The 21,289-nt window shown below is 37.5% G+C and overlaps 1 pseudogene; it reads left to right on the forward strand.

Moving 5' to 3' along the window:
* Positions 1–13,887, forward strand: part of LOC115842328 (cilium assembly protein DZIP1 pseudogene) — a 148,812-nt pseudogene extending 134,925 nt beyond the window's left edge.
* The last annotated feature ends 7,402 nt before the right edge of the window (positions 13,888–21,289 follow it).

The raw sequence follows: 21,289 nt of genomic DNA on the forward strand, positions 1-21,289 counted from the left end.
GTTTTCACAGCACCATTTTTTTGAAAGATAGTAACCAGTTTTGAGTCTAATCTAGCTACCTTATTCTAAAATTCTTGTTTTTGAAAAAAAAGTCTGCAGAATTTTTCTAACCAGTTTTCCCATCTCACTGGTTCCTTTATGAATAGGTAAAACTAATTTTGACACAGGTTCATGTATTTGTATGAGCGTTCTATTATTAAGATTTTGGAAAATTATACTTGAGCTGTGTAAATATTCACATTCTATTAACTGCAGAATGCCCTAATTTCTTCTCATGTTATAAAGAGGATTTATGGGATTTGAACTATCACACAGCGCTGTTACGATCAGATGACCACTGTCCATTGGTAGGTTGGGGCAGTAGACAGATTTTAAAAAACAAACAACAAAATAATCATTACTGACAGAGAATGTGTGTCCATTCCTTCTTCACTCTTCTCTCAAGGTACATAACTATGCCCACTTTTTTATTCTGAGTTTATCTCTACTATGAAAGATAACTTGATTGATCTCAAGGAGGTTTAAAAGCAAAAATAGTGCAATGTGAAATACCCAATTATGTCTCTGTAGGTGTTTTGTGGTGGTATTTACAGTAGGGTTTCATGAAATGATTTAAAGCTTTCAGACCATGAGAAGAGCTTAGAATCACTCTTTGTGAACAGTGGAAACAAATCAGAATTAACCAGAGAGATATTGAGATATTGTCTTGATTTCTAAAATATATTTCTGCGAGCAAAGCACTGGGCAAAGTAATCTCTGCTCTCAAGGAAAAGGCTTAGTGTGGACACCTATAAAATCCCCAGCTGTAATAAACCGCAGACATCCAACAAAAAGAACAGCATCATAAGTAGAGCGACATTCATTTCCTTGGGGCAGATCAGCAATTGAGGAAAAAAAAAACAAAAAGAAAACAAACAAAAAAAAACCCCACAAGTCTAGGCATGAGTAAATGTCTCCCTTAAAAATATGTTTTCCATTTAAATGAAGGCATACTTTTTAAGGAAGAGAGATATATAAAGAATAGAACTACTGATTGATATAAGGGGGACAGTAAACATAACACAAAAGCAAATAAAGAGACTAAAACGTCAAATTTGCAGGTGGTTATACGCAGCTATTTCATCTGGTAGTTAGAAAAGACAGATCCATGGTAAAAGGAGTAACTTCTGCCTCTTTGGAAAAGTGAACTCATGATATGCTGATTGCCAATAATTTTGAAGATGGTTTTAGTGCACTTTAAATGTTTGAGTATTGTAAGGCACTTGTTTGTATAAAAAGTTGTTAATCATCTTGCTAGGTATGGGTTTTTTAACTAAGAGTTAAAGGTCACACTTTTGAGTAATATATTTATTGATTAAAACCATATTATAAATTGATTTGCTCTCCTCTCCTTCAACCCAAACTCTAGCTCCAAATATAGTACATGGGACCGGGAGTAAATTAAGTGAAAATAGAAATGTTTATCAGTAACTAAAGAAAAAAGAATACTAACTTACACCTTTTTAAAAAGCAGAATATTATGTTTCTGCCTAAGATGCACACTGAACTGTTATTTAAATAGCCTTTAATTTTATTATTTTACTCCTTCTTTCCTAAGATTCCACATAGAATCACATGCAGAAATCCAAACTAAAAAGAACACCATTTACTTACATTACTGAGGTCTTTTAAAAATTTAGAGAGATTTAGGTATTTACTTCATCCAAAATAAATGCCTGGAGACCTATATGCTCCACAGGAAATAAGCTGAATTCATGTTTACATCAAATACTTGTCAAAACCCTAAACTTGAACCCATTTAACAACACAACTGGTGGTTAACATTTTCTTTTGCATGTCTTTTTGCCTTCTATAGCTATTTTCTTAGCCAGACATGCCTGTATTTTAAAAAGATCAAAGGCTTAACCGAAATAAAGAAAAACTGCATGATTTCACTCTGAGATTCAGTCAAGGCACGGTAAAGGCAGATAACCTACAGCCGGCTTTGATCTTATCAATGTTTATCTGAACTGAAAGGAATACTGGCACACTCAGGATCTTTCCTAGTGATTACAGAATGGTGCCATTTCAATTTAAAATTCACCTAAGGAATTGTTGCAAGAAAGTGTTGCATTTTTCAAGCATCATTTTGCTCCTTTGTTGTTTCAGTTGCACAGTATGTTATGTGTAAGGTCAATATGAGGAAAAACAAGAAGCAAAGTTTATAAATGTGTTCATTTTGTCCCAAAGCCAAGGAAAAAAATGGCAATCTTGGGATTAAAATTGTGCATTGTATTAATTTCCTCTGTTTTTAGTTATAGCATTATCAAGGATTTTTTTTTCTTCCTCTGGCTTTCAGGGGAATTGGGTTTTGTTTTTTTTACATTTGATGTACCATTTAAAGTGTTATTCAGAACTAGCATTAGAATTTCATGGTACTTTCCATTACTTTGTTTTGAAAAATGTTATGGTCAAAATTAAATTCAGTTTTCTTTTAGAAATTAGCATATATCAAGGTAAAGACATTTCTAAAGGAAAATACTTGAAAAGGATAATTGATAGGTGAATTCACCAATAAGATTAATTCAATTGAAAGTTAATTTACAAATATGTGCACAGTACTCTGTGAAACAGCAGGGAATATCAACATTAAAAAGACAATATTGGGGAGGAGCTTCAAGATGGCGGAAGAACAAGATGTGGAGATCACCTTCCTCCCCACAAATACATAAGAAATACATCTACATGTAGAACAACCCCTACAGAACCCTTACTGAACGCTGGCAGAAGAACTCAGACCTCCAAAAAGGCAAGAAACTCCCCACGTACCTGGGTGGGGCAAAAGAAAAAAGAAAAAACAGAGACAAAAGAATAGGGATGGGACCTGCACCAGTGGGAGGGAGCCATGAAGGAGGAAAGGTTTCCAAACACTAGAAGCCCCTTCGCGGGCAGAGACTGCGGGTGGCGGAGCGGGGGAGCTTCGGAGCCGCGGAGGAGAGTGCAGCCACAGGGGTGCGAAGGGCAAAGTGGAGAGATTCCCGCACAGAGGATCGGTGCCGACCGGCACTCACCAGCCCGAGAGGCTTGTCTGCTCACCTGCCGGGGCGGGCGGGGCTGGGAGCTGAGGCCGGGAGAGGACTGGGGTTGGCGGTGTGAGCACAGCCTGAAGGGGGTTAGTGCACCACGGCTAGCCGGGAGGGAGTCCGGGAAAGAGTCTGGACCTGCCGAAGAGGCAAGAGACTTTTTCTTCCCTCTTTGTTTCCTGGTGCGCCAGGAGAGGGGATTAAGAGCGCTGCTTAAAGGAGCTCCAGAGACGGGCGCGAGCCGCGGCTATCAGCGCAGATCCCAGAGATAGGCATGAGACGCTAAGGCTGCTGCTGCCGCCACCAAGAAGCCTGTGTGCGAGCACAGGTCACTCTCCACACCCCTATTCCGGGGAGCCTGTGCAGCCCACCACTGCCACGGTCCCAGGATCCAGGGACAACTTCCCCGGGAGAACGCACGGCGCGCCTCAGGCTGGTGCAACGTTACGCTGGCCTCTGCTGCCGCAGGCTCACCCCGCATCTGTACCCCTACTTCCACCCAGCCTGAGTGAGCCAGACCCCCTGAATCAGTTGCTTCTTTAACCCCGTCATGTCTGGATGGGGAACAGATGCCCTCAGGTGACCTACACTTAGAGGCGGGGCCAAATCCAAAGCTGAACCCCAGGAGCTGTGCAAACAAAGAAAAGAAAGGGAAATCTCTCCTAGCGGCCTTAGGAGCAGCGGATTAAACCTCCACAATCAACTTGATGTACCTGCATCCGTGGAATAGCTGAATAGACAATGAATCATCCCAACTTGAGGCAGTGGACTTTGGGAGCAACGATATTTATATATATATTTCCCTTTTGCTCTTTTTGTGAGTGTGTATGTGTATGCTACTGTGTGTGATTTTGTCTATATAGCTTTGCTTTTACCATTGGCCCTAGGGTTCTGTCTGTCAGGTTTGTTTTTGTTTCAGTATAGATTTTAGTGATTGTTATCATTGGTGGAGTTGTTTTTTGGTTTGGTAGCTCTCTTCTTTCTTTCTTTCTTTTTTTTGATTACTTAAATTTTTAAAAAATTTTTAATAATTATTTTTTATTTTAATAACTTTCCTTTCTTTTCTTCTCTCCCTTCCTTCCTTCCTCCCTCCTTCCCTCCCTGTCTCTCTTTCCTTCCTTCCTTCCTTCCTTCTTTCTTTCTTTCTTTCTTTCTCCCTTTCATTCTGAGACATGGAGATGACAGGGTCGTGGTGCTCTGGTTGGGCATCATGCATGTGCCTCTGACGTGGGAGAGCCGAGTTCAGGATATTGCTCCAAAAGACACCTCCCAGCATCACGTAATATCAAACGGCAAAAATCTCCCAGAGATCTCCATCTCAACGCCAAGACCCAGCTCCACTCAACGACCAGCAAGCTACAGTGCTGGACACCCTATGCCAAACAACTAGCAAGACAGGAACACACCCCACCCATTAGCAGAGAGGCTGCCTAAAATCATAATAAGTCCACAGACACCCCAAAACACACCACCAGATGTGGACCTGCCCACCAGAAAGACAAGATCCAGCCTCATCCACCTGAACACAGGCACTAGTCCCCTCCACCAGGAAGCCTACACAACCCACTGAACCAACCTTACCCACTGGGGGAAGACACCAAAAACAACGGGAACTATGAACCTGTAGCCTGCGAAAAGGAGACCCCAAACACAGTAAGTTAAGCAAAATGAGAAAACACAGAAAGACATAGCAGATGAAGGAGAAGGTAAAAACCCACCATACCTAACAAATGAAGAGGGAATAGGCAGTCTACATGAAAAAGAATTCAGAACAACGATAGTAAAGATACCCAAAATCTTGGAAATAGAATGGAGAAAAAACAAGAAACGTTTAACAGAGAACTAGAAGAACTAAAGAGCAAACAAATGACGATGAACAACACAATAAATGAAATTAAAAATTCTCTAGAAGGAATCAGTAGCAGAATAACTGAGGCAGAAGAACAGATAACTGACCTGGCAAACAAAAAACTGGAAATAACTACCACAGAGCAGAACAAAGAAAAAAGAATGAAAAGAATTGAGAACAGTCTCAGAGATCTCTGGGACAACATTAAACGCACCAACATTCGAACTATAGAGGTCTCAGAAGAAAAAGAGAAAAAGAAAGGGACTGAGAAAATATTTGAAGAGATTAGAGTTGAAAACTTCCCTAATATGGGAAAGGAAATAGTTAACCAAGTCCAGGAAACACAGAGAGTCCCATACGGGAAAAATTCAAGGAGAAACAGGCCAAGACACATATTAATCAAACTATCAAAAATTAAATACAAAGAAAAAATATTAAAAGCAGCAAGGGAAAAACAACAAATAACATACAAGGGAATCCCCATAAGGTTGACAGCTGATCTTTCAGCAGAAACTCTGCAAGCCAGAAGGGAGTGGCAGGACATTTTTAAAGTGATGAAAGGGAAGAACCTACAACCAAGATTACTCTACCCAGCAAGGATCTCATTCAGATTTAACAGAGAAATTAAAAGTTTTACAGACAAGCAAAAGCTAAGAGAATTCAGCACCACCAAACCAGCTTTACAACAAATGCTAAAGGAACTTCTCTAGGCAGGAAACACAAGACCAGGAAAAGACCTACAATAAAAAACCCAAACCTTAAGAAAATGGTAATAGGAACATACATATCAATAACTACCTTAAATGTAAATGGATTAAATGCTCCAACCAAAAGACATAGACTGCTGAATGGATAGAAAAACAAGACCTGTATATATGCTGTCTACAAGAGGCCCACTTCAGACTTAGGGACACATACAGACTGAAAGTGAGGGGATCAAAAAGATATTCCATGAAAATGGAAATCAAAGGAAAGCTTGATTGCAATTCTCATATCAGACAAAATAGACTTTAAAATAAAGACTATTACAAGAGACAAAGAAGGACACTACATAATGATCAAGGGATCGATCCAAGAAGAAGATATAACAATTGTAAATATCTATGCACCCAACATGGGAGCACCGCAATACATAAGGCAAATACTAACAGCCATAAAAGGGGAAATCGACAGTAACACAATCATAGTAGGGGACTTTAACACCCCACTTTCACCAATGGACAGATCATCCAAAATGAAAATAAATAAGGAAACACAAGCTTTGAATGATACATTAAACAAGATGGACTTAATTGATATCTATAGGATATTCCCTCCAAAAACAACAGAATACACTTTCTTCTCAAGTGCTCATGGAACATTCTCCAGGATAGATCATATCTTGGGTCACAAATCAAGCGTCGGTAAATTTAAGAAAATTGAAATCTTATCAAGTATCTTTTCCGACCACAACGCCATGAGACTAGATATCAATTACAGGAAAAGATCTGTAAAAAATACAAACACATGGAGGCTAAACAATACACTACTTAATAACCAAGAGATCACTAAAGAAATCAAAGGAAATCAAAAAATACCTAGAAACAAGTGACAATTAAAACATAATGACCCACAACCTATGGGATGCCACAAAAGCAGTTCTAAGAGGGAAGTTTATAGCTATACAAGCCTACCTCCAGAAACAAGAAACATCTCAAATAAACAACCTAAACTTACACCTAAAGCAATTAGAGAAAGAAGAACAAAAAACCCCCAAAGTTAGCAGAAAGAAAGAGATCACAAAGATAAGATCAGAAATAAATGAAAAAGAAATGAAGGAAATGATAGCAAAGATCAATAAAACTAAAAGCTGGTTCTTTGAGAAGACAAACAAAATTGATAAACCATTAGCCAGACTAATCAAGAAAAAAAGAAGACTCAAATCAATAGAATTAGAAATGAAAAAGAAGCAACAACTGACACTGCAGAAATACAAAGGATCCTGAGAGATTACTACAAGCAACTGTATACCAATAAAATGGACAACATGGAAGAAATGGACAAATTCTTAGAAAAGCACAACCTTCCGAGACTGAACCAGAAAGAAATAGAAAATATAAACAGACCAGTCACAAGCCCTGAAATTGAAATTGTGATTAAAAATCTTCCAACAAAGGAAAGCCCAGGACCAGACAGCTTCACAGGTGAATTCTATCAAACATTTAGAGAAGTGCTAACACCCATCCTTCTCAACCTCTTCCAAAATATAACAGAGTGAGGAACACTCTCAAACTCATTCTATGAGGCCACCAGCACCCTGATACCAAAACCAGACAAAGATGTCACAAAGAAAGAATACTACAGGCCAATATCACTGATGAACATAGATGCAAAACTCCTCAACAAAATACTAGCAAACAGAATCCAACAGCATATTAAAAGGATCATACACCGTGATCAAGTGGGGTTTATCCCAGGAATGCAAGGATTCTTCAATATATGCAAATCAATCAATGTGATACACCATATTTACAAACTGAAGGATAAAAATCATATGATCATCTCAATAGATGCAGAAAAAGCACTCGACAAAATTCAAAACCCATTTATGATTAAAAACCCTCCAGAAAGTAGGCATAGAGGGAACTTACCTCAACATAATAAAGCCCACATATGACAAACCCACAGCCAACATTGTCCTCAATGGTGAAAAACTGAAACCATTTCCACTAAGATCAGGAACAAGACAAGGTTGCCCACTCTCACCACTATTATTCAACATTGTTTTGGAAGTTTTAGCCCCAGCAATCAAATTAGAAAAAGAAATAAAAGGAATCCAAATTGGAAAAGAAGAAGTAAAACTCTCACTATTTGCAGATGACATGATAGTATACATATAGAATCCTCAAGATGCTACCAGGCAACTGCTAGAGCTAATCAATGAATTTGGTAAAGTAGCAGGATACAAAATTAATGCACAGAAATCTCTGGCATTTCTATATACTAATGATGAAAAATCTGAAAGTGAAATTAAGGAAACACTCCCATTTACCATTGCAACAAAAAGAATAAAACACCTAGGATTAAAGCTGCCTAAGGAGACAAAAGACCTGTATGCAGAAAACTATAAGACACTGATGAAAGAAATTAAAGATGTTACAAACAGATGGAGAGACATACCATGTTCTTGGATTGGAAGAATCAACACTGTGAAAATGACTATACTACCCAATGCAATCTACAGATTCAGTGCAATCCCTATCAAACTACCAATGGCATTTTTCACAGAACTAGAACAAAAAATTTCACAATTTGTATGGAAACACAAAAGACTCTGAATAGCCAAAGCAACCTTGAGAAAAAAAAACGTAGCTGGAAGAATGAGGCTCCTGACTTCAGACTATACTACAAAGCTACAGTAATCAAGACAGTATGGTACTGGCACAAAAACAGAAAGATAGATCAATGGAGCAGGATACAAAGTCCAGAGATAAACCCACGCACATATGGTCACCTTATTTTTGATAAAGGAGGCAAGAATACACAATGTAGAAATGACAGCCTGTTCAATAAGTGGTGCTGGGAAAACTGGACAGCTAAATGTAAAAGAATGAAATTAGAACACTCCCTAACACCATACACAAAAATAAACTCAAAATGGATTAAAGACCTAAATGTTAAGGCCAGACACTATCAAACTCTTAGAGGAAAACATAGGCAGAACACTCTATGACAAAAATCACAGCAAGATCTTTTTTGACCTACCCTCCTAGAGAAATGGAAATAAAAACAAAAATAAACAAATGGAACCTAATGAAACTTAAAAGCTTTTGCACAGCAAAGAAAACCATAAACAAGATGAAAAGACAACCCTCAGAATGGGAGAGAATATTTGCAAATGAAGCAACTGACAAAGGGTTCATCTCCAAAATTGACAAGCAGCTCGTGCAGATAAACATCAAAAAAAAACAAACCACCTAATCCAAAAATGGGCAGAAGACCTAAATAGACATTTCGCCAAAGAAGATACACAGATTGTCAAGAAACACATGAAAGTATGCTCAACATCACTAATCATTAGAGAAATGCAAATCAAAACTACAATGAGGTATCACCTCACATCGGTCAGAATGGCCATCATCAAAAAATATACAAACAGTAAATGCTGGAGAGGGTGTGGAGAAAAGGGAACCCTCTTGCACTGTTGGTGGGAATGTAAATGGATACAGCCCCTATGGAGAACAGTATGGAGGTGCCTTAAAAAACTAAAAATAGAACTACCATATGACCCAGCAATCCCACTACTGGGCATATACCCTGAGAAAACCATAATTCAAAGAGTCATGTACCACAACTTTCATTGCAACTCTATTTACAATAGCCAGTACATGGAAGCAACCTAAGTGTCCATCGACAGATGAAAGGATAAAGAAGATTTGGCACATATATACGATGGAATATTACTGAGTCACAAAAAGAAATGAAATTGATTTATTTGTAGTGAGGTGGATGGACCCAGTCTGTCATACGAGTGAAGTCAGAAAGAGAAAAACAAATACCGTCTGCTAACACATATATATGGAATCTAAAAAACAAAACCAGAGAAAACAAAATGGTCACAAAGAACCTAGAGGCAGGACGGGAATAAAGACGCAGATCTACTAGAGAATGGACTGAGGACATGGGGAGGGGAAGGGTAAGCTGGGACAAAGTGAGAGAGTGGCACGGACATATATACACTACCAAATGTAAAATAGATAGCTAGTGGGAAGCAGCCACTTGGAACAGGGAGATCAGCTCAGTGCTTTGTGACCACCTACAGGGGTGGGATAGAGAGGGTGAGATGGAAGGAGACGCAGGAGTCAAGAGATATGGGGATATATGTATATGTACAGCTGATTCACTTTGTTGTAAAGAAGAAACTAACACACCATTGTAAAGCAATTATACTCCAATAAAGATGTTAAAAAAAAAGACAATACTCTTTCATAATAGATGAGAGAGAAGTCATTAACTAACCGCCCCCCCTCTCCAAAAAAAAAAAAAGAAAAAGAAAAAGCAGAGCAAGGTGAATACTAGATCACTCCACACAAGGTGAGTGCTAGATTACTACATATACAGCAAAGGCTGTGTGATCACGGGAGTGCTACTTAATTTCAAAAGTGTTTAAAGACATGTTCATGGAAGGCATAACACTGAATTTTCTGAGCTGAGTTTCAGGTCGGGATAGGCAATTCCATGTGGTCAGATGGTTTAAATAAATGCAAGTTAAAAAGTATGGCTATGCTCATGAAACAATGAATTCCATGTGACTGTGACACTGAGAACTGGTGTGAACATGGAAGAGAAGACTGGGGGTGAAGGAAAGGCATGTGCATGTGGACTGGTAATTGGTATCTACAATGTGCCAAGCATCATAATTTTCCTTCTAAGCCATGAAGAGATTGTAGAGATTTCTGAGTAGACAAGACACATAATCAGATATTTATGTTTCAGAAAAGTTAATTACAGCAAAATGTAGGAAATATTGGAAGAAATAAAGATTGTATGGTGAACTTAGAAATAAATTTTTTTTTATTGAAGTATGGTTGATTTACAATAATGCTTTAGTTTCAGGTGTACAGCATAATGATTCAGTTTTGTTTTTCATTTTTTGCAGATTATATTCCATTATATGTTAGTATAAGATATTGGGTATAATTCCCTGTGCTATACAGTAAATCCTTATTGCTTATCTATTTTATGCATAGTAGTTTGTATCTGTTAATCCCATACTTCTAATTTGTCCCTCCCCCCTCATTCCTTTCCCCTTTGGTAATCGTAAGTTTGTTTTCTATATCTGTGAGTCTGTTTCTGTTTTGTATATAAGTTCATTTGTATTATATTTTAGATTCCATATATAAGTGATGTCAAACAGTATTTGTTTTTCTCTGTATGACTTATTTCACTCAGCATAATATTCTCTAGGTCCATCCATGTTGCTGCAAATGGCAATATTTCATTCTTATTTATGGATGAGTAATGTTCCATTGTGTGTATATACACACACAATCTTCTTAAGACCATTGTCTGTTGGAGTGCACTTGGGTTGCTTCCATGTCTTCATTATTGTAAACAATGCTGCTATGAACACGGGTCCATGTATCTTTCGAAACTAGAGTTTTCATAGTTTCTGGATATATACCAAGGAGTGATATTGCTGGATCACATGGTAGCTCTATTTTTAGTTTTTTAAGGAACCACCATACTGTTTTCCATAGTGGCTGAACCAATTTACATTCCCACCAGCAGTGTAGGAGGGTTCCCTTTTCTCCACACCTTCCCCTGCATTTATTATTTGTAGACTTTTTGATGATAGCCATTCTGACTGGTGGAGGTGATACCTCATTGCTGCTCTGAACCATTTAGTACAGGCAATTTTTATTTATTTACTTAGAGCATATGCACTAGTTTTTCTTGAATACGTTTAGTTATAATATCTGTCAAGCAGTTTTTGAATGAGCGTGTAGCAGTCTGCATTCCCACAACTAGTATATGAGAGTTTGGTTGCTCCATATTCTTGACAACACATAGTTTTGTCCATCTTTCTAATTTTAGCCATTCTAATGGATAGTCACGTCTCAGTGTGGTTTTAATTTTAATTTTCCTTTACATTACATTAATTTTCTTATAGTTTACATGTTATTATCCATCATTTAACTTTCAATCTATATATGTTCTTAAGTGAGTCTCTTATAAAAAGTATAAGAGACTTATACTCGACTTACGCTCACAGGAGTTCTCACCTCGCAGCTGCACAACCTGGAGGAGTGGCTGCGCCTGGGCCTGGCCTAGTGCGAGCAGAGCAAGAAACTCCTCACCAAGCAGGCCAGTGAGATCAAGTTACTCAAGGAAGAGTGTAAATGCAGGAAAAAGTTGATTTCCACCCAGCAGCTGATGACTGAGGCCAAAGCCAGGTATTACCAGTGCCGTTTTCGTGACAAGGTCTTTATGAACCAAGCTTTTCTACAAAGTCATATTCAGTGCTGCCACCCTGAAGATTCCCATCTTGCAGAGTATAAGACAAGGGTACAGACTGACAAGCTCCAGAATGAGACCGCCACGTTGAAGGAGCTCACCAAGTGTCAGCTAGAGGCTGCACAGCATGGCCATGCAGTCAGATTCTCTAAGGAATATGAAATGTAGAAAACAAAAGAGGAAGAATTTCTGAAGTTATTTGATAGATGGAAAGAAGAAAAGGAGAAACTAGTTGATGAAATGGAAAAAGTCAAGGAAATGTTTATGATGGAGTTTAAAGAACTAACTTCTAAGAATTCAGCATTAGAATAGCAATTGTCAGAAGTCCGGAAGTCCAACATGCAGATCAAGTCAGGCATAGGCACGTTAAAAGATGCAAATGAGTTTAAAGAAGAACGTCCTCAGCAACCGCAGGATTTCCAAAATGTGATGCAACTTCTTGATAGTCAGGAAAGCAAGTGGACAGCTTGAGTTCAGGCTCTTCATCAAGAACACAAGAAAGAGAAAAGCCGGCTCCTGTTACATATAGAGAAACTTCGAAGCCTAATGATAGATGATCTAAATGCAAGTAATGTATTCTACAAGAAAAGGATAGAAGAGCTAGGGCAGAGGCTCCAGGAGCAGAAAGAGCTGATCATCACTCAGAGACAAAAGATTAAAGAGTTTACCAGTAAACCATTAAACAGTGTCAGTGAAGCCAGAGGGAATCCTTTAACCTGGCAAACTTTTGAATCTAAGCCAACTACTCCAACTGTACCTATGAATACCACAGCACCACAGACTTTGGATGCTAAGTCAAGTCTAACAATGGCACATGAACAGGCATTCTCATTGCACATACTGGAACGAATAGAAGAACTTTCAGAAGAAGAAAAAGGAAAGGAAAATGAACAGAAATTAAATAACAAGATACATTTAAGGAAAACTGAAGAATAACCCTTCCCTCGCTAAGGAAATAAGAACAGTCTTGGAGGAGAGTTTGGTGGAGTTACTGGAAACCTTGGGGATTAATGCAGATATATGTGGTTTTCCAAGTGACCACTTGAATAGAGTGCTAAGAACCATAGTATCAGCAAGACATGAGCAGGAATGACAAGTACCTAACATTCAGCAAATTCGTGAATTCCTTGAACGTCAGGTCACCCGTAAAATTGAGGAGAGAACACTACTGTCCACAGACAGGTACAGTGCTTCTCAAGTGGACACCCTTTCACCTGGAGAAATACCCAAAGCAATACATCTTCCTCCCAAAAGCAGACAGTTGGTTAGACAAAGACCTGTTTTTACTGATAGGACATCTGTTCCAAAAGTTAAGAAAAATATCACAGAAGATCATTTTCCCAGAAAGTCTTCAACTACTGCGACCCCTCCCTTCAGTTCAGAGGAAGAGCTGGACGATGAGGACCTCATCCAGGCCTATGCCTCGCCAGACTTACTTCCTGTGCTGTCATCTAAAAGCAACAAGAGTAGCTTTGGAAGGAGCACTGTCAAAAGTGACACTGACTGGACTGAGGGAGGTGAACTTAAGGACTCTGATATTTCTCCCAAGCCCACAGGAACCTCCATTAAAACATTAACTGGAAAAGTTGAAAAGACAGTTTCAAATCACAGAAATGTGAATAAGCCAGTTGGTGGGCTTAATGTTGCAGAGGCGTTCATCAAAAAAGAACAAAAAGATCTAAAGTGTGCAGATGTGGACGATGATGACTGGGACATATCATCCTTAGAGGAAGAGAAATCTTTGGGGAGAAGAATTGGAAGAGAACAGAAGGAACCTCCACCTGTGAAGAATGAGTCAAATTCTACTTAAGTGCCAAGTGCCTGGGGTGCAACTAACCTGAAAGGGCCAAAGGGAGAAGGACCTCAGGATGAATCCAGCACACTGAAAAGCAGCTTAGTAACCAAGACTGATTGGAGTGACTCTTCAGATGTGTAACTGTCACCCCACGCATCAGGAGGCCCTTCCAGACGCCAGCAGTATGGCAGTAGCGCAGTATTTCAGTACTGCCTACACGACTCTAATGCTCCTGCTTGGCAGTATCTCCTACAATAACAAGGAAGCTGACTCTCAAAGAACAAGAGTCCCTTTTGTGGCACCTAATGCAGTTATTAAAAAACAAATTGTCAACAGTATTTTGAAGGATATAAAGGTGTTTAAGACTGCTGCTGCTTAAAAATAATGTGTCACTGAAGTCATAAAAAGCTTTTCTTCAGAACGGTACTCTAGTGTTTAAGTGTATTTTTTTCAACTAATTTTTAAGTGAATATTTTTTAAAACTTATAGCAGGTTTTGGTTTGAATTAAAACCTTTTCTTATATCTTTCTTATGTATGTTGTCACGTTGGAAGTGTTTTATTATAAAGTTCTGTTAGTATCCTTAAAATTGAATTAGTGGAATCAGTGAAATCTTAAGAGTAGATTGCTTATTTTTCATATAGAAGTTTAGAGTTATAAAAATATAGCTAGGCCCATGTTAGATAACTACATTTTCCAGAAGTACTTTTACCATATGCAGCTTTGAGCCATTGTAAGCATGCTGTTTTATTTTAGAACTTTAAAAACTTTCTGTGGCATCATCTTTACCTTGGATATGTTATGAATAAAATGTAGCCAGTTTAAACGTCAGTTGTTATCATACTATGAACAGAATAGATTGAGTCAATACTGAATTCATGTATGTCTGTAGTTTTTTTCACTTTTTAAAAATGCCCAATCCATATTCTAAAATACCTCAAAACTAAGTTAGTTTTATTCTTAACAATGACATTGTCAACAGTCAAAAAGTTCATATAAACTGTTTTCTGCATTTTTTTACTTTGTGGTACTATATGTACTCTGTTTCCCAAAAAAAGTAACATTTTAACTAAATGGTTTGTTGGATTTTGGATCTTTCTTCATGTTGTCAACCTTTCAAGTAAAGCCCTCCATTACAAAAAGAAAAAGTATAAAAATTAGGTCTTTTTCAATCTAATGAAAATCACTCTAGTTGGAGAATTTGGTCCATTTATATTTAAAATAATTACTGATTTGGCTGAAATTAAGTCTGCTATCTTGTTATCTGGCTATCCCATCTGTTCTTTATCTTTTTTTATCTGGCTATCCCATCTGTTCTTTGTTTATCTTTTTCTATCTTCTTTTAATCAACTTTTTATTATTCCCCTTTCCCTTCTTTATTGGCTTTTTAACTATATATTTTTGTAGTATATTTCTGGTGGTTAGCAATTTGCAGCTTCATGAATAATGTAAGACTTTTAATATTATAATTTTATATACCCCTCAATCCTTTCCTATTAATATTGCCATATATTTTACTTCTACATATATTATAAATCCGTCAACATATTGATATCACTAATTGCTTTAAAACGTTAGTAACCTTTCTTGTTTTTTAACATGTATTTCTATCCTTTGTGGAGAACTAGCAGGTAGGCAGGGAGAACTAACTCTGTTCTGCATATAGGGATTCTATGAATTCCAAGCCTATGAGTGATCTTTCTTGACAGAAACAAATTTCCTCCACCCATGAAAGGCCTGCTTCTCTGCCAGCACAGGCTCAGACTTGGCAACACTCCCAGCTGCCCTAGACTGCTGACCCTCTTGGAAGGGCTTGTTTTTCGCTAGAATTTATTTCCTTTAGATCTCTTTGCATCCAAAGCTCTTCAGTGTGTTGAAAAAATATGATGTTTTTAGTCCATCTTTTTATTTTTTACAGTAGGAACAATGTAATAGGATGTGGAAACATAAATGTTTTATATAAACTATTTATATCATGACTTTTATGCAAAATATTCAAGTAATATTGAATTCTGTCAAAATATTACTATTAGTTATGAAGGATACATGGTAACTTCATAAAAAACTCCAAGTTTAGTGATATATTCAAGATACACAATGTATAGTCATTTATCAGAATGTTTACATTATTACCATAAGGAATAAATGTTGTATGTCCACAAATATCTCAAAATTCTTCTTAGGATAGAATATGGTAACATATGTAAAATACTTTGCAAATTATACAAGCTTTGTGCGTGCAAATCATTATAGTGAACTACAATAAAATGCTAATTACTTTTGGAAATGAGGATCGATATGACATAGGAGGTCTTTATGGGACTGAAGATTTTATATATAAATACACACATACACAGCTGACCCTTGAACAATGTGGGGTTTAGAGGTGCCAACCCTCTGCAAAGCTGAAAATCCATGTATAACTTTACAATCAGCCCTCATATTCGAGGTTCTACATTCACGGATTCAACCCATCAGGGTCATGTAGTACTATAACATGTATTTATTTTAAAAAATCCACATATAAATGGACCTGTACAGTTCAAACCCATATTGTTCTATATATAGAGGGAGACAGAGAGAGAGAAAGAGAAACAGAGAGAGAGAGAGACTGAGGCAGAGGAAAGAATAGTTACTATGTCCCAGGCATTGATTTATGCTTGTTACACAAACTAATTCACCCTTAGCACAATCTGATCTCAGAGACAGGCACCATTATTTTCCCCATTTTACAAATAAGAAAAATGAACAGAGGTAACTTATGCGACTTGCCTAAGATCATATAACTAGAAACTGAGAAAAAGGATTTAATCTAACTGTAGAGCTGTCTCTATCAATCATTCTGCTATACTTTCTAAAGTTCTTTCTGGCTCTGAGAGCCTATGATTTTATAATGAAAAACAAAATAAGTTAACCTAAGATATAAAAAAAAAATCCCTTATTGAGTATAAAAGGTGAGAAATGAAGGGAGAGAAAGAAACAATAGAAGGGATTCCCTATAACTTCTAATACTAAAGGCACATAAACACACACACAAGCGTGCACACACACACACACACACACACACACACACACACAAAATCCCAAGTCATGATCAAAATGAAATTTTCATTTCATCTGAATCCTTCCAATTACAGCTTGAATATCCCTGAAGGCCACACGTGAGAATAACACTTTAAAAAAAAAGGACAGTACCTACACAAATATGTACTTTGTACATATACAAAGTATATCTCTATTTTTATTAAAATAGAGATAAAAAATTAAAAAGAAAAACACAGCAGGGTCCTCAGGAGGATCTTGAGCTGATATTTAGGATTCAAATTATACACAGAGCTATAAGACATCTGAAATGAGTAAAGAAACCAGAGAAATGAAACATTAAACCTTTGAAAAGACACAGTTTAAGAAATCAGGGCCAGTTTGTCTAGGGTACCATATTAAGGATAGAATCTGTTATTGCCATCAAGACAATTACACTGAGAACACTCTAGTTATTCTTCATCTTTCCTGAAGGAATATGACATGAATTGTTTAGGTCAAATTTCAGGAAGATTTGTTTAACAGTAGAGTAAGTTACCAAAAAAATTTGTGAATTTATACACAGTTGTCCTGCCTGATCCATAAAGACAAAACATGGGTGAGCAGATAGGAGTTCAGTTTTGCAATGAGTTAGCAGAGACCACAGATACAATAAATAAAGATGGATAGATGTGGAAAAAGGACAAACGCATGCTCAGTTATTATTACCTTTGAATTGAAAGGCTAAAAACATCTTAATTCACAAGACTTTATGATTAACTTAAATTATTAAAAATGATCATTTTTTTTTTCCCTCGGGTTAGTGGCTCAATGTTTGCCCTAAAAATTTTCAAACTCCCCATTTTATAGTGTAAAAGTTCTACTGATATGTGAAGTTACTACATTCACTCAGGCCTAACCAGGACCACAAAGGTAAAAGAAAGAACTAGCTGTAGCTCTGCATAATAAATGAAGAGGAATATCAAGTTAACACGAGAGGTTTGGAGCGGGAACATGGCAGACCTAGATACGGAGACGAAAGTGGGAGAAAGGTCTAGATAAGAAATTCCAAGAATACACTGTTAGAATTGGGCTGGAGAAATTCCTTCCGATGGGAATAAATGAGGAAATTCAGGACAGTGGGGTCAAAATATGTACGTACCTATGAATGTGTGTAAGAATATTTTGCTACCCTCGTTTGATATAATTCTCTCATCTCCTCCACGTAACAGCCTTGAATGAATGGTGCTTGGGGTGTGATGGGAGCAGAAATGAACTCCCTGCCAGAGTGAACTGAGGTGGAAAAAATTCAAGTTGCTCTGGGGCAGAGAGAGGAAGAGCATTCTTTCTCCTACTCCCCAGTGCCTTACAAATACATTGTTATTCTGAAAGCAAATGCATTAGGCATATAAAATTTTTGGTACGGGTTGGGTTTTGTAGGGAGCATTCCTGCTATCCACAGGAATTAAAACTCAGTATACTTGTCCCCTGCCCTGTAGGACAGTTAGGTGTGTAGGAGATACATATTTTTGCTTGAACAAAGGAAAAGCACAGGGATAAGAATACAAAGTTTATGGTTTTAATTGTCAGTTCTTGCTGTTAATACACACTAACTTTTTATAAACATATAATTTGTTAGGGCCACAGTCTCCTTGACTGTAGAATAAAATATTTTAAACTTAGAATTTAAAAGATGACTTTATATGCATGTCAATTTGACCTTCAAAATAAACTTTGGAGTTGTGCGAATCCCCCCAGAACAGGTTATCATTAACCCATTGTACAAATGTGAAATAACATCTGGGAAGCTAAGAGATTTGAGCATATTCCATAGCTAATATGAAATAGGGCTGGGAAGGCTAGGACTCTTCACTCCTGGTTCTCTGATTATAAGTCCACTTTTGTTTATGCATTGCCCAATTTCTCTGCACTTTTTAAAATTTACCTAGTGCTATCACACGGAGAATTGCTGCTAGCAAGTTCAGTTAATTAAACAGGTTTTGTAATTCCATTGAGAAGTTCTAACAGCAATTGAAGATTTTATATTTCCATTCAAGTCTCCGTTTATTCTATAAAAATAATTATACTGAAAACCTACCAGGTTTTCATGAACCACTCTGAATCTACTTTTTGTTCCTTATCATTGCCACTTACCAACCACGACTTGACTGCTTTAAAAATCTACATGGTACCTTATGTGCGTATTCCTTTGCACACACTATGCTTTCCATCACAAAAGGTCTTCTCCTGATTCATGTGAATTCTTACTCATTATCCAAAACTGACCTGAATATCAATCCCCGCAGAAGCCCTTTCTAATCTTAGTGATTCCTGGAAAAGTCAACCATTCCCTCATCTGAGCTGCTATTTTATCTGAAGCAAAATTCTATTCTTGACCTTAATATATGGTACCTTATTTGCCTACAGGTCTGGTTTTGTGAGCAGGGACCATATTGTATCCTCAAAACTTGGAGTAGTACATTAGTGAAGGGCTCCTACTGGAGTCTCAATAAATGTTGATTACATTGAATTGAATTGAAATACTCCAGATTTTAGCATAGAACTTAAAATTCTCATATTCCAGTAATATTCAAATTAGAACCTTTACTGAGTCAGCAACATATACTATCATGACACATACTGCAAAATGATGTTATGATTTAAACTTGAATTACAAATTAAACTCAAATTTTAAAAGTACTTGTTTCATCGAAATTCAGGGATCCCACAATAGCCCCAATATGTAGGCCATTTTAGATGAACGGTACAGAGAAGCTTCAGAACACTTTAACCTATTCAACTTGCCACAGATCCAGTGTTTCTCAACCCTTCTCAAAACAAAAGGTTGCGTGGTCTTAGTGCTGAAGACGATAAATGTATGCAGAAAACATGGGGCAAAGTAGGATGGTGCTCTAGCTCTGTCTTTCCACTGACCCATCTCTCAGCAATTTTCACCACCAGACAGAAGGAAGCACCTCTGCCTGTTTCCTTTCGCTGTATAAACAATGCGTGGAAGGAGTCCCTTACCTTCTCTGCTGTGTCACTTTTTTTCAGCTCAATTTGTCTAATTAGAATCATTGAGAAGAAGTGTAAAGTTTTCATAAAATAGAGGCATAAGTCTCATAGGTGTGAGCAAAACAGAACAAAATCTATGTATATTCAAATTTTTTATATTCGGAAGATCTTATTGTAATAAAAATGATGCTTGTCAAGTCTTGATCTTAAGGAAATTTTTCATCTTGGGCCTAGGACAAGAGATTATGTGATGGTTCTGAGATTATCTCGTGGCTCTGTCCAGGCCTCCCCAACATGGAGAGCACCGCCGGGGTGGGAGCCCCAGCCTCAGCCAATTCACGGAAACAGCTTTTCACTCAATGGTATATACAGGTAAGTAAACATAGACACACACGCACACATTATATTTTATCATTTCCAGAGGCTTTTTCTAGTCATAGTTACTGTGATGTTGTTCAAAGTTTACTGGGCAGGGAACACACATGGTTACCTTTTCAACCTTTCTAATTTTTATTGGATCCTAAGCTCCCACATCTTGGCCTTCAGGCATTTTTCTTGTTAAAGCCCTCCTACCTTCCCGTCCAACAAAGACTAAAGACTTCGGATATGAATTTTTTAAAGTAACCACTGGAGAAGAGGCTTCAATTACATTGGCCCAACCAGCAATCTGTGGAAGTGCACGCGAACTGCTCAGAGACAATGTCCTGCCTTTTACCTTGCAGTCACGAGTTGGAGTCAAGCAGAGATTAACAGTGTCCAAGGGTTGTTATCATCTGGTGATCACTTGGGAGCTGAGATGAAATAAATTGCTAGTATCTTGCATCTACTTGCTGAGGTTGCCTGGTTCACGCTATTTGGGGGACCAGAGCCAAATCTTAGCTGCAGTGGGTACTCTAAATAGAAGTCTCTGTGCAAATTCTAAATAAACCACATATTATATTTCTTCTTGAATTAATGGAAGATATCCTCTCAGACAAGGTTGGAAGTAAGCTGGGGAGCTGTGAGTGTGGGAAATGGGCAAAGTCTGCTATTCAAGGCGAAAGGCCTCTAAGTATTTAAATTTAAATTCTATCCTGGGTCCTCTACAGGAGATAAATACCATCTGGTCTTGAATTCCTCTCCTGGATAGCACAGTCTGACTCAGTCAGAAGGTCCCACCTCCCTTATCTATTGTTTCGTCCACTTTGACAGTCATTAAACTTTAAGGAAAATGGAAAACTTTTCAAAAGAAAAATTTGGGAACCTAGGCATGGTTGGAATGTGCACAAGCATTTACATATGTGCAGAGAGAGAAGAGAGAAGCAATTCACATTAAATTTTCTGAATGTTTAATCAGGGCCAGATAATATTTTGTTATTATTGTTGTTATTGTTTTATTTTGATTAAAGAAGCTTTTGGGTATGAATCATTAAAGTATTTGCCTATATCTCCTACTTGACATTTCATGCATAGATACTATTAAAATAAATCTTGTCTACTTCATTTATTAATTTAATAAATGGATAATAATTCAAAAAGGCCTAACTAGGTAGAACTTAGACATAAAAGGGAC

This window comes from Globicephala melas, chromosome 2 (assembly GCF_963455315.2).
Source record: "Globicephala melas chromosome 2, mGloMel1.2, whole genome shotgun sequence".
NCBI classification, from domain to species: domain Eukaryota; kingdom Metazoa; phylum Chordata; class Mammalia; order Artiodactyla; family Delphinidae; genus Globicephala; species Globicephala melas.